This window comes from Cryptotermes secundus, unplaced genomic scaffold (genome assembly GCF_002891405.2).
Source record: "Cryptotermes secundus unplaced genomic scaffold, Csec_1.0 scaffold909, whole genome shotgun sequence".
Classification (NCBI taxonomy): Eukaryota; Metazoa; Arthropoda; class Insecta; order Blattodea; family Kalotermitidae; genus Cryptotermes; species Cryptotermes secundus.
Window position 1 is genome coordinate 419,971 of NW_019722439.1, and position 14,570 is coordinate 434,540.

At 39.6% G+C, this 14,570-nt stretch overlaps 1 protein-coding gene across 2 annotated transcripts in view; it reads right to left on the reverse strand.

Moving 5' to 3' along the window:
- LOC111861504 (flavin-containing monooxygenase FMO GS-OX-like 4) overlaps window positions 1-3,133 on the reverse strand; it is a 100,564-nt gene extending 97,431 nt beyond the window's left edge. For both annotated transcript variants that reach the window (XM_023846148.2, XM_023846147.2), the window contains exon 1: window positions 2,946-3,133. The gene's annotated coding sequence lies outside the window, so the exon portion shown is untranslated. The remainder of the gene's footprint in view (window positions 1-2,945) is intronic.
- Window positions 3,134-14,570: the final 11,437 nt, after the last annotated feature.

Genomic DNA, 14,570 nt, shown 5'->3' on the forward strand with positions numbered 1-14,570 from the left:
ACAATTGCAGTAAAAATGACAGTTACTCAGCACTTAAAGTTAATAAGTACAGCTTTTAATGTATCAAAAACGTATTAAAAGATTTTGTAATCATTTTACGTGTATTCATCCTAGAAAATGTGTGTGTGGAGTATTCACACATCAATTCTCCGGATAGTGATAGAATATCCTCATATTTATGTGGCGTGTGTGGTGATCGATTTTGGCTTGTATGGCGTATTGCGTTTACTGTAATTATTTAACTCCACGGGAGTAGAATTGGTGGGCAATTGACCTTTGTAACTGCAAAGCACTTCCTCAGGTGTTGATCGCCTTCTGATAGTGTTCTTTTAATACCGACAAATGTAAAGTTTTTATGCATTTGAATCAAATTCTTTGTACTAGATGGTGCTTTTGTTTTGCTCAATGCTGAACAGTGCGACGGGGCAGAATGCCTTCTATTAAAATTCCACTTTAGTGTTTGGCTTTAAGTGAGCCGTGAAGATTCACTTCACACAGTGCGCAATTGAATTAACCGCACAACAAGAATAACTGCATGAAAACTGGAACTCCCCCCCCCCCCCANCCCCCCCCAGTCGTGGAACCGCAGACCGCATGCCGCACAGATGCATTCTGGTTACAAGATTTGTATGTTGAGGCTACATTATGCATTTAATAAAAATAAAAAGTTATGCATATTCTAGTCTCAATATTGTATTTAAGCATCCTGTTGCATTTCTATAACATTCACATAGATTTTTCCTTAGAATATTCACTTTTTACATGTTGCGGCCCCAACCGGCCATCATCAGGCACTACAATTCGCCAAAACTGTTTCATGGAACAATGCAGTTACACGTGAAATCTATGACCGATATTCAATGCAGGTAACAGTAACCTCTACCGCCAGGCCAACCTGCTTGTCAATAGACAGAAAACTGGACATTTTACATAAAACATTATTTTCGAGAACAAAATTGGTGTTGTTCATCGTGCCGATGTACCGACGGTTAAATAGAAGTTCGCCACGCATTTACATCGGGTACAGAAGTTCTTGAAATTAACTTCACTCGGATTCACGGCGTCGTGCTAAGCCACGTGACGAACTCAGGCTAAGCTTCGTCACAAGATGGCGTAGCACTGATGACTCAATTCATATGGCTTTGTCAGTTAATAGACGGGCCTCTGACTAACGTCCGTAATATTTGTTTCTCTTCTATATTAACAGGTTAAGCCCTACGGCCTGTTAACATTACAGTTAAACTGACAATATGATTCTTACTAGTTTGTAGGGCTCCTCGGACGGGGGATCAGCCCGTCGCAAGGCCGCTACCTACACAGGGAAACATAAACGGATGAAATGCAACATACAGCCATGTTGCGAGTGGGATTCGAACCCACGATCCCTGTTTTTGAGCAGGCGAACACATTTCGTGCCTTGCACAGCGCAGCCAATATCATCCCAGCTCATAAAAAGCTAATACTAAAAGTGAATGATAAATTTCTTTGAAAAAAGACGGCGGAAAATCGGAGTATACTGTTAAAACCAGAAAAATCGCCAAACGGTGAGGGTGAATGGTTTATTTTAGTTTGATAGAATCAGGGTAAAATTGTCCCCGTGCTTATGGAGAGACCACGATTAGCAGTGAACTGAAACTCAAGTGTTTATTTCGTAAACTTTTGGCTCTACAGATTAACGTACTTACTAAAATCCTATAATATGGTATCCAGGTCTACTGTACAAAATCAAAAAATATCTGCCCATCACTTATTTCCACTTACTAAAATCCTATAGAAATGAAAATGGCAGAGAATTCAGAACGAGAATCAATGATAGCATATCTAACAATTTTGCAATAAAATCAGGTGTACCACAAGGCAGTGTCTTAGGCCCACTACTTTATTTACTGTATAGAGCAGACGTACCAGTCAATGCCAACACAACAATGGGCACATTTGCGGATGATACCGTGATCCTCAGCCAACACAGATCCAGCAATAGCTACCTTCCCTTTGCAAAATCATCTAAATCAAATACAAAATAAAAATCAACGAAACCAAGTCAGTGCAAGTAAACTTCAGTCTAAGAAGAGAAAAATGTCCTGCAGTTTTCTTTAATAACATATAAATACCTGAATCACCCATCACAAAATACTTAGGTATTCATCTAGACAACCATCTAACCTGGAAGGAACACATTACTAAAAAACGCAAACAGATTGAGTTAAAAATCATTGGTTAATTGGAAGAAATTCCAAGCTCTCATTAGACAACAAAATCTTACTTTACAAAACAATAATAAATATGGAAATATGTGGATGTGCTAGCAAAACTAATATTTCCATAATCCAAAGATGTCAGTCAAAGATACTACGTATGATTACTAATGCCCCACGGTATGTTTCCAATATAACACTCCATGAAGACCTAAAAGTGCCACTAGTGAAGGAAGTCATAAAAGGGAAAAGCACAGATACCTGAACAAAATAGAAGGACATGAGAACGAACTAATGCAACCGTTACTGGAACTACACAATGAACGAAGACTAAAAAGAAATTTGCCAGCCGACTTGAGAGGGGTAACGAGGACTTATCTCTGGATAAGCCCTCTCCACGTCACGAAGAATACTACAGCAAATTAGCTTATAGAATCAAGCGTGATTCTGATTGCTAATATTATGTAAATAAATGAATTAAAATAGGTTAAAATTCGTGGCATATTTACGCAAGAGGGACATACGGACTACAGCATCAATATTCTTTCTCATACGTTGGCAGACCTGTCGAATTTCGTTGTTTACTTGCTAGAACTACCATACATATCTATTTGTGACGTGCATTATCTTATCTGAATTCTTACGTAAATAACATCGTACTCTGTTAACATGTGAAACCTTGAGAAGCTCCAGTAACAGTATACAAACTACTAGGAACTGTTACTGTGATTAGGTTAGGTTATCACCGACCTGCCTGCTACGATGCGTGTCACTTGATGCGAATATCTGTTTCTTCACACTGAATAATTTTATGCCAAGAACAGTCAGCACTTAGCATGAGAATAGTTAAGAACACTCCACAGAAACGAGGCCTTAAACTGCACTACAACAGACATCACAACACCGTCCGCCTAGTACGTCTGAACACGCAGGTCTGGCAACATGCGAAGGCCAAATGCTCCAAGCGATCAGATGACAGAGAAGCCTAGTTCACATAATGACGTTTCGTTTGGCTCAGTACAACTGAGCGAATTTAACATATCTCGGAACTAAGACGCTCTCCTGTCCATGACATTGGTTAACCCTCTTCCCAAAATAATGTTACTCAGTCCATGTTCTGTTTATGTTTGTTTCTTAATATTCATTACACGTACTCCAAACCACAGGTCATATTGCACCATGTTTCCTTGCAAAGAATGAATTATTCCTTAAGATATTCAGGTTCCCTCACACCAGTTTTTAAGAAGACTTTCACTGCATGACGTCTTAAATTAACCTAAAATTAACCTAACATATAAAATTTCAGTTACTATCTCGCAAAAACATACCGCGTTTCTACTGCAGGAATCAGCTATTACTACTGTTTAGAGAAATACTCGCTTTCTGACAATAATTTCGAAACCATGAACATATTGTTTGGAAACGGCGCACGAAGTAAGAGTCTATTTCATAATCACTGCACTTCACACCTTCAGTACTGTCATATGTATGAGTGACTACCGACAGGGTTTGGATTGGAGATTGGATTTGACCACTTTAACACACAACTCGTAATTACACCAAATTATAGTGCCATCTCTGATCTCCACACTTAGATACCACTACAGTACACGCTAATACTTTTCAGTTTACTGTGTCTTCACCAGTCGTTCCCTAGTAATGTCTTCTAACATCAGAGATTCTTCAGGTTCCGCCCTCACTTCGTTGACCGCTGCCTCTCAACTACACCGACCAAGTATTCTCTTCACAGACTCCCTCAGAGCTCTGAACTGTTGCTCCAACTGTCCTCCTTATAAAATCTCAGAATGGACCGCGTAGAAAACACCGTTTCTAACACATCCTCTATTGTTGCGCGAACTCGTTGCCGTGGGAACCTGTTTGTTTCGTGGTCACTACCTAGTAACGGGTCTACATGCTACAGTGTAGTTTACATTTCTTTTTAAGCAATATGAAATTAACTTACCAGTGACTCTCGCCAGCTGTGCTGAAAATTTATGATAAGGAGACATATTACATAAAATTGAATGGATAGAAATGAAATAAAAAGAAAAGCTACGACGTTCTTCATCATTCTTCCTTGAATGTATTGCATTTTCAGGATAAATGCACGTTCTACGAGTATACGGAATATGGAGGCAGAATGTTCCTCAGAGAAACTGGTAACCACCAAGCAGACTGCAGCTTTTCATAACCCAGAAGAAGGAATCGTATATTTTCGTCGCCTTTAACCCTGTAAACGAGAGTTATAACATTATATAAGCCTACCGACTTTCTTTAACCTTCAGAATAGCTGCATTTTATACAGAGTGTGCACTTATGAGGTCCATATATTTCTCAGAGGGAGGAATGACTATTCCAGCGTCAACATTAACCAGCTGGAACTTGCAACGTAGACAGTAAGCTTCATGTGAGATACGAACTAGGTTCTTGAATGTAAATTAAATTCATTTCTTCTGAGACCAGAACTTAAAACCAAAGGATCTTCGGAATAAATAACAGGAGGGGCAGACCTCGAATATTGTTTCGGTAAGTTGCGAAACCAAGTATACCCTTTCACGTGTGAGGCTATCATATTGTCACGTGTATAGTGACTAAAGACGGGGTTTCTATTGGTAATTGGATTTATTGAACACTTACACTCGTAACTACAAATAACTATAACAGTCTCACTGAGTTACACACTCCAAAGACCACTGTAACTTCAGCACTTACAAAGTACTCTTAGTCTTCCCTAGTCGTTGCTTGGTAGCGGCTTCCAACGGCGAACGTTCCTTTTGCTCTGGGCTCCCGAATTATCCACTGCCTCAGTTAACAGCTTCTAACAGCAACATCTCACCATGACTGAAACCCAGCACTTCTCGAAATTGTCCTGCTTATAACATCTCGGCACGGACCATACAGAAAACACATTTCCTTTGTTACGTTTTTACCGGCCGCTGCCTAATAACGGAAATTTATAGTTGCTTACTTCACAGTTGTTGCCTAGGAACGGGTCTACATGCCACGCTACTATTGAATATTCTGGTTAGCGTAGCGGTAATTCTGTTCAGTCATACTCGGGAGGTACTCTGGTAAAATCTTCACCGGGACAGCGGCTATCATGACTAAAGTAATTCCGTAGTTTTCCTCTACCACTAAAAAAATCATATTATCTTCCGAATAAACAGAATTGATACCCCAGTAACAATACTTAGGCGATGTTTTTAATGGAGACGCAGTGTTTTTCCTATGATGTAAGATGTACTCTTCTTTATCTAAATGAACGTCAAGTTTCATAGGTTAACAGCATTGACCTACATGAAAAGAGAAATCTTCTAAACATATTTACTTTGGAAGAAAGATTTTTCCCCCATGTGAAATCAGGAGAAAAAAAACGATGTAAAAGCGTTCTTTAGAATGGAATGATTTGAATTCTGACGCAAAGTTCCTTCGATGAAAATAACTTCCGTTCAAGGGTCGATGCCATGCATCTGGAGAAAATAGCAGCTCAAAGGTTCCTTCATTCGTTATGAGAAATGCTTCTGGCAACACTAGTATTCGCATAGAAACTTCTCACGTGCTTAGAATTAACGAGGTCTAAGCACCTGGTAAGGTCCATATATCGAAAGTCACGCATCAAAAGAAACCTAGTGAAAATTGTTCTTCGTTACAGGGCAAACACATTATTAATACTGAGACGTGAGATTCTCAGAGGAAGATGTGACATCGTGTAGTCTAGTATACAGGTACCAACATTTCGGAAGAATGTACTGTCTCCATTTTACTGAATGATTTTTTTTTTCAGAAAAAGTTAGCACCAAATTATAAAATAGAATTAAATGATGGAAAAATATAATGTTGTTTTAATTACAAATTATTTAAAAACTCTGTAAAGCTACAGACACTCTTCTCCAAGTATAATTAGAATGATCAAGTCAAGGAGGATGAGGTGGGCACGTCATGTAGCACGAATGGGGTAGATGAGGAATGCGTGTAGGATATTGGTCAGAAAGGCAGAATGAAAGAGACCACTGGGAAGACCAAGGCGTATGTGGGTGGACAATATTAAAATGGATCTTAGAGAGATGGGATGGAGTGGTATGGATTGGCTAGATCTGGCTCAGGATAGGGACAATTGGAGGGCTCTTGTGAACACGGTAATGAACATTCGGGTTCCATAAAATGCTGGGAAATTCTTGAGTACCTGCAGAATTGGCGGATCCTCCAGAAGGGCTCAGCTCCATGAGTAAGTAAGTAAGTAAAGCTACAGATATTATACGGTAAAAAGTAAAGCTATCCCTGTAACAGGCCGTGGAGGCCCATAGGGTTGTGAGATGTTGAGCTTCCCACATTTTCTAGACAATCGGCTCATAGATGGCGGTAAGTTTGTCAGCCTTACGCGCCGGCCGTCATTACCCCCCCGAAGAATATTCCTGGTACTCATTTCTGTTAGAGATTGAGTCGACCCCAGGGCCATAGTGCGGCTGGAAGGACTAGTTAAATTGAAAAAAAATCCATCGGGATTCGATCTCGCGACCTTCTGGCTTGTAGCATAGAGCCTTTACAACGTGCCCATTATACAGTGTCGAATGAAATGTATTCGCACTGAAGTTCGGGTTCTCACAGTGATGATTATGAGGAGTCATCTTTCATATGAAATAGCGCCTTGCAGTCTGGTGGGAGTCGGAGCTGTTTGCTGCCTGCTTCACGCTTGTTTTATCACGTGGCGTGCTCTCCAACCCTCGAGATTGGTGGCAATATGTTCCTCCGAAACGTCGGTTGATATTTACTGGACTACACATCACTGTTTCCCAAAAGACGTAACTCTTCAAAGGAAAATGGAGTCCTAAATTATAACTGTGTCAACAGTACGGGAGACAACACCAGAAAATTACAATTCCTCCTTATTTACTTTAACATTTTACGTTAGAAGTCCAAATTCGTGTTCCATGTTGTGTTTCACAAAGTGAAAGTACAATGTTAATATGGATTTCCTATTAAGGCGCGTCCACATTACTCGTGCTCGTCGGGAGACTCGTCTGGCTTTTACTTGTGCTCGTAAATCTTCGTCCACACTACTTCAGTTGCTCGCCAGGCTTCGGCGCGTGAGGATCCGTATATTTACTCGTAGTGTGTATAGGCTATAGTCGTATTTTAATTTATTGGCTATAGTTTTTAAATTAAAAATTTGCTTGTCTCGTGACTTGTCATATCGTCCACATTACTCGCGAGCATAGCGAGTCACACGAGCACGAGTAATGTGGACGCGCCTTTAGAGGAAAAGAAGGAAGCAAAAGCCTCATCCGCAAAGTGTGCCTACTTTTCTTGTATTACTAATCCATAGAGCAGCGTCGTTTTTGAGAAGCTGCTAAAGATGTTTTTCGGCTTTTAAGAAAACCGAAAGTTTTTACCATTTTCGGATCCCGTCACTGGACACTAATATGAGACTGAAGACTTCACCCCCCACACACACTGCCACCAATTTTTTCAGGATGTTTTTAATAATATCATCCCATCTACGCCGAGGTTTGTCGCAAGAAGTGTCTTTCTATAGGTGTTCACATCAATATTTTGTAGGCATTTGTTATTTCCTCAATGTCTGTTGCAAGTCAAGTATATCTTAACCTCGTCGATTTGATGATTGTAATAATTCTTTTTGAAAATAACAAATTTTGAGTTCCTCCTTTACAGTTTTTCCTCCCTCTTTTATTACTTTATCTCTTTTAGTTTCATATTTCTTCAAAGCACTCTGTTCTGCATACTTAAGGCAGTTTGACAGACAAAATTTCAGACCTATAACCAACATACGAAATGTCCCAGGTTCGATTCTAAATGAACTGTAGTTCAGCTACTTGTTGAGCTCCCACTGTGATATATGATTCTAGTACAATCACAGAGCTATAATGTACTTGTTTCTACTGAATTAATTACATTTTACTCTTTTTATAGTCGATATGCCTCTTTAGTTTCTGGATGTGTAAATATTTAAAAGTTACATTTGCTCTCAATGGATTCGAATTAAATATCTTCACTGACAGGCAAGAGAGACCCCCTCTGCACACGCATTGCTGATCCTCTTTGGGTGTATTCATGAAATGACTTGAGTGTCATTCTGAAGCAAGTCGAATAAAACATAAAAACAACATTTTAATTAAAGAAAACCGTTTGCGCTGTATTCATAAACTTACAGTTTACGAGAAATGAGAACTGCTGGGGAAATGACTAATTATATTACATCATATTTGTAACTTAATTTCGTCTTCTATCTAATTTAGTTTTATAATTTTTTATATACATAATGAACATGAACGCTGAGACAGATAGGATCATTTCACTTTTTTAAGTTCAGTCCTTACAACACGTACTACCTAGTTTAGCATGAAAAATATGTCCTTTCTCCCGAAGTACCTTTAATCTTGCATCCTTCTCAGAATAAATAGCGAATATTTCTCTAAGCAGAATTTTTGACTGACCCTCTCAAATGAGAAGCCGTGAGATAGGAACTGAAATCTTAACTACTGATTAGTAGAATTTCACGCGTCAAAGGAACGAAGAGGAAATTTAGTGAAATTTAGTGTTGGTCTCCGCGAGTAAGGGTTAAAAAGAGCTCTACATAAAATCGATTATTATTGTTCACCCTATGAAACTGACAAATAAAATGGATGGGGAATGATGCAGAAAATATTGTCACATCTTTTAGTCCCCCCCACAAAAAGCATGTTTATATAATTTAAGTTTCATTATAATCTCAAGTTTAAAACGACCTTACCTTATTTATAAAGCTTTATTTACCGCGGTGACTTGATCTGCTGTGAGGAGAGGTTTTCAAATTATAAATGTGAGAATGCGTGTGTTTATTTTTGTTAATTTATTCCGTATTTCAAAATAAAAAAAATATATTTTGGGTGAATCGTAAGTTAATTGAAACCGCTGCTCCTACTAACCAAGATTCTAATTGTAAGATTTGAGGCTTTCACGGCGGTGACTATGAAGAAAGCAGTCTTCTGGGACTTGGCCCCGTGTATATGTGGTGTTAACCGACGTTTCGGAGGAACGTATCGCCTCCATCTTCAGGGTAGAAGGAAAAATATAAGAAATCCGCAAGCGAAGAGACCGTGAGAACCGGTAAAGAGTGNTTGTTAAGATCCAGTTTTTAGATTGGTAAACATCACGTTTACGCCAGTTTTCATAACATTCACCAGATGATATTATAGTTCAATTTACTTACATATAGGTAACATTGCTTTTATGTTAGCTATACTGAAACGACAATGCAATCTGGCATCTAAACAATAATAATAATAATTTATTCTGTATATATTCTATTCCAATTCCCGCTGAATAACAATGGAAATTTTATAAGCCATTGTGTTTTTTCGCAGCTAGCACAGTTTGAGCTGATGAGCATTAGAAAAGAACATAAAGTCTAGCAGATGAGTACCAACGTTTCGGAGGAATCTGCTGCTTCCATCTTCAGGGCAGAAATCCCTCGCTGAATTTTTGGTCTGCGAATTCCATGTAAACGTCTGTAAATATCCATGAAATTAAACGGTGCCATAACATGGAGGAACAAACTTCTTAGTTATACGAAATTGTTGAGGGTGATGAATACCTGGCCTATTACAGACGACCTCTCACGGGAATTTTACGTACTGAATATGAGAACACGAACACTAATGGGGCTTGGGAAATAATGATTGCTGGTATTTCTTCACCTGTCTACCCAGAAGGCAGTTCGCTCCGACTGGTATCCTGCATTTCAACTGGTATCACTGTTATTGTGGCTTTCTTCCAAATACAGACGCCCCCCCCCACCCCCCGTTTGCTTTCACTATTTGCTTTCGGTGTTGACGAAAGAGAAGTGTGCGATGCAGGCAAGGTAGGGGTGTAGGGGAGCAGGGGGGCGGCTTGACCCCTCATCAGCCGCGTTCATGCCTTCCTTGACCCGATTATGGGAATACGGACTACTGAAATCTGAGTAGCAGCGTGTGTATTTCTATTCCATTATTGTACAAACCTTGTAACATTAAGATATGGCAGTGCAAACACAAAATTAAATTATTTTAAGATGCTGCAAGTAATTTTATATTACAAAACGAATGGCTCAGTCTATATGCTTGAAAACATTTACATAGACTCTACATGCATGAGCTTTACAACTTCAGTCCACTAATAAATACTTAAATTCTGGATCTAGCAACACGCAATTGTGCCTCAACAAAACCGTATACAAACAATTAAACACAACATCACAACAAACGTCAACATTACATATGACTTGAGGCTTCAATGGCGACTATATGCAATGAAGACTTCTCGGGCAATTAGCAGTATGGAGTAATTATCCGGAGTTTTAGACACGGTTTCCGCCTCCACTGTCAGGGATTGATGTGATTGAACCCTCAGAGTACGCTGTAACAATGTAACTCAGAGAGTCAGTTGCGTTCCGTCCCAGCGCGGGCCGATAGGGAACATGACAGGGCGGCCACAACACTGCTACGCGGAGCAACAGGCTCTTAAAGCAGTTCAATCGTAACCCCCTCTACTCTATGATACGTTCGTGGTTTGGTCACGTGACAAGAAATGCATCCATCCAAACATCGGATTTCGGTGGAAACAGTAGGATAGCACGCCGACATTCCTCGAAGTTCTGATACAGAGGAAACCCGATATTTTTCTGAGGCGTACGATCCACAGGAAGCCTAAAACACCTGATCTGCACCTGCATTCCGGTTCGTATCAAAGCATGCCGCTAACACAACACGCGTAAGACGGGCCAACACGATACGAGACCTGAAAAGAAATCCTGTATAACTCAAGAGTGCCTTAAGGCAAAATGGAAATGTTTTGGGCTTTGAACCCCAAATTGAAGTCACTTCCGCACCAGGAGAAGCCGTAGAAATTATCACTACGACTTGCAATCTGTGAAAATCACCTCCGACACGGTTAGCAAGCTTCCAGTCCGCGCCATTGAGAAGAGATGTACTGAGCATGCGCGGCACGTACGACTACACCAAACCGAGAAATCGGACATGGAAGAGAACAGCATCGAGGCAGATGAACGGATGCTAACAAGGCTGACAGGCTACATGGGTTGCTTAGTGAAGGAGGTCTCCGAGATCCGGTTAGGTCCCGGTAACTTCAGCTGGGATACGGGATTTCCTTTAAGCCGGGAACCTTACCCGACCATGTAAGTCGTTAAACATAAGCAAGAAGAGTCAACAAAGAAACAAACATGGCGCATCATCTGTAAGTAACGTGGGTTGTGTTTACTGACCCTGCCCATAATTCCTCATCTGTTCCGCTCTGGGACAGTACTGCGACCGTTTTTACTCAATTTCCTAAACATTCACTTCCCAACGCTTTACCCTGTCTCAAAAAATACCTCTCTGGGAGGACGAGCTTGAAGTGCCTAGGGACCTTAAAAGCAGGAAAACTTTTCTGCCCCCTCCCCTTTAAATGCAGTGCCTCTCACTATTACCCCCTCCACTTTCCCACTTTCTCATCTCCCCTCCTCCTCAGTTACACTCTCTCTCTCTCTCTCTCTCTCTTCTTCCGTCTACTGTTCCCTCATGGGTACACGCTGGGCCAGCCGAGAGTACAGTCTGTGGATGTAAGTACAAAATTCAGCAGAGACACTCATCACAACAATCCCTGATGATGGAGACGAAGACAGTCTCCGAAACTTTAGATGCAAATTCTATATTACAGCGAGAAGACTTCATTGCAACTATCGTCATTACAACGTAGCACTATTAAAACATCACGCTTCAAACTTTATAAACTATTTCATAAAATTTTAACTAATATTCCATACTTTAAAAAAATGCATTCATATTAGAAACCAGAGAAATGTATGTAGAATTACAATTATGGTTTTCTGGGCTGTAACGCCTTGTAGATCTGCACCTAGCTACAAAACATCAAGGAGTCACATCCTGGAAGAACCCAAAGTGTCATATATATTATTATTATTTAGCATATAAAGAAAATCCAGCTTACAATTTTCCATAATACGTCAGTCCATTAGAAAGTTTGAAAACCCGATTAACTGATATTGAAAGCGAAGTATTTGCTTAACTGCTCTTTGTTACCTTTCTGATATGCTTATTCTACTCAATACATTTGCAAAAAATGTATTTGACTTTTGCATATAACGATAAGTGAATACTTGACAGTAACCCGAGGAACTAAACGGTTTAATTAATCTGTAAATATATTGCACTTATATTTGCCTTATTATCAAATATCGTCAGAACTATATTTATTATAATGTTCTTGTTCCTTCAATGCATTCGTGGCAGACTGGATTAATTCTTTACAAGCAAACAAAAACAACAAAACAAACTCCGTTATTTTAGTCGTCAAGCGAACTATACCGACCGAGCGACCGCTGCTTGTCGGCGAAGTTAGTGACAACTTTAGCGGATAGAGGGTGTCGCGTGGTCGGCGCAACGAATCCCAACGGCCGTTAATTTTGGTATACTAGACCGGAGCCACTATTTCCTTGAAATAGCTCCTCAATTATCATCACGAGGCTGTGTGGACCCCGTACCAGACCCACTACTTCTCAGAAAATCTGGTAGCGCCGGGAATCTAACCCGGGACCTCTGGATCTGTAGCCAGGAATTTTGACCACTAGACCACAGATTAATTCTTTACATGGTATGAATAAATTCAATTCTTATAAGATTTGAGGATTTCACGGCGGTGACTATGAAGATAGCAGTCTTCTGGGATTTGGCAGCGTGTATATGTGGTGTTAACCGACGTTTCGGAGGAACGTATCGCAGACTGCTTTTACCGGTTCTCACGGTCTCTTCACTTGTAGATTTCTTATATTTTTTCTTCTACCCTGAAGATGGAGGCGATACGTTCATCCGAAACGTCGGTTAACACCACATATACACGGTGACAAGTCCAAGAAGACTACTTTCTTCAAATTCAATTATTCTTGTTTTCGAAACTGGGTACCTCAACAGTAACGAAAGTTTGACAATGATTTATTTTGGACAATTAATGATATCCTGGTTTACATAAGAAATTAGCATTAAAACTGATAATTAAACTAGAGAACTACATATTCTAGGAGAATCAGGGGCAAATTAATATTCTTGAGCAGCTTGGAGACTAGACATGCGGCCGCCATGTTCATGAAAACATTTACCAAGCTCGTGACATTTTTATATTGCCGAGGACTGCCTACTGTAGTCAAGATGGAGCCAATAAATACCCTCGTAATTACGCTCGTTCGAAACTGACATCCCTGTACACATATTCCGTAATTAATCGTAATGTAATTCTTTTACAAGTTTCGAATGGAGGGGGAATTGCTGATTTTTCAATATAGGACCCCTGTTTCAGCCACGCTCGGAAAGATTGATCATGGAGCTGCTGTTGGTTGATTAATCCGTGCATTCGGCTCTCCACTTCGCCTTTCGTTTTAATTTACTGGGAATTCATTAAAGAACTCAGCATGTCTCTTAATCTGAAGTTATTTTCCGACGGGTGCTGGGCTCTTAGCGTTGTATAGTGTATTTTACAATGTATCACAGTAACTACGGTAGAGAGAATATATTTTTATGTACAATTTGAAAGAGTCTTATCACGTCACGTTTTAAATATAATATTAAACATAATTAGCACCAAATTACAAAAAAAAAATATTATTTTCAAATTTGTTCTATGTACAAAAATAAATAACACATTATCACTGGTTATATAACATACGATGAAATTCAGTATGGAAACAAGCTTAATTTTCCATGACGTAGATCCTCATCTGATAGCTTCCTCAGACAGTATTATATGGCTAATGAAGTGTATACTTCCTCACTTTCAAAGCAACATTTTATTCCATATAATAATCTTGTATGTCTAGTTAGTTATTGGAGAGGGTGGGTTTCCCCATGCACTTAGACCTGTATTGGTCCATTGTGCTTCCCTCTATGATTTCTACCAGTCTCTATACCCTACCGATATTGGTGCTTACCATCAGTCCCAACCGAGCCAGCGAGTTCGGCCTCTACTGGCTTAGCGGTATCTATAATGCTTCCACCATTTATCAGAGGCGTTAGAGACTACTGTTAGGCGGGAAATGTCCTTGAATTTGGCTCAGTGACCTCCTTTGGAGATACGAGGTTCTTTTACGTGCCGTAATGTATCAGTATAGTCAAATTTAAATTGTCTCTATTTTCGATTCTCGAGAACACTTAGTTTAACACGACCATTCCATATGTTACCTGAGTTGTCTACAAAAAAATCGAAGTACGTGTTCTTCAAAATAACATTTTTATAATCTTTAATTTATATACTACAAATTCCAAAAGAAAGTCGAAATGTACATTCATTTTGTTAGAGTAACATTAAAAACAAAGTTTCAATGAATATATTTCC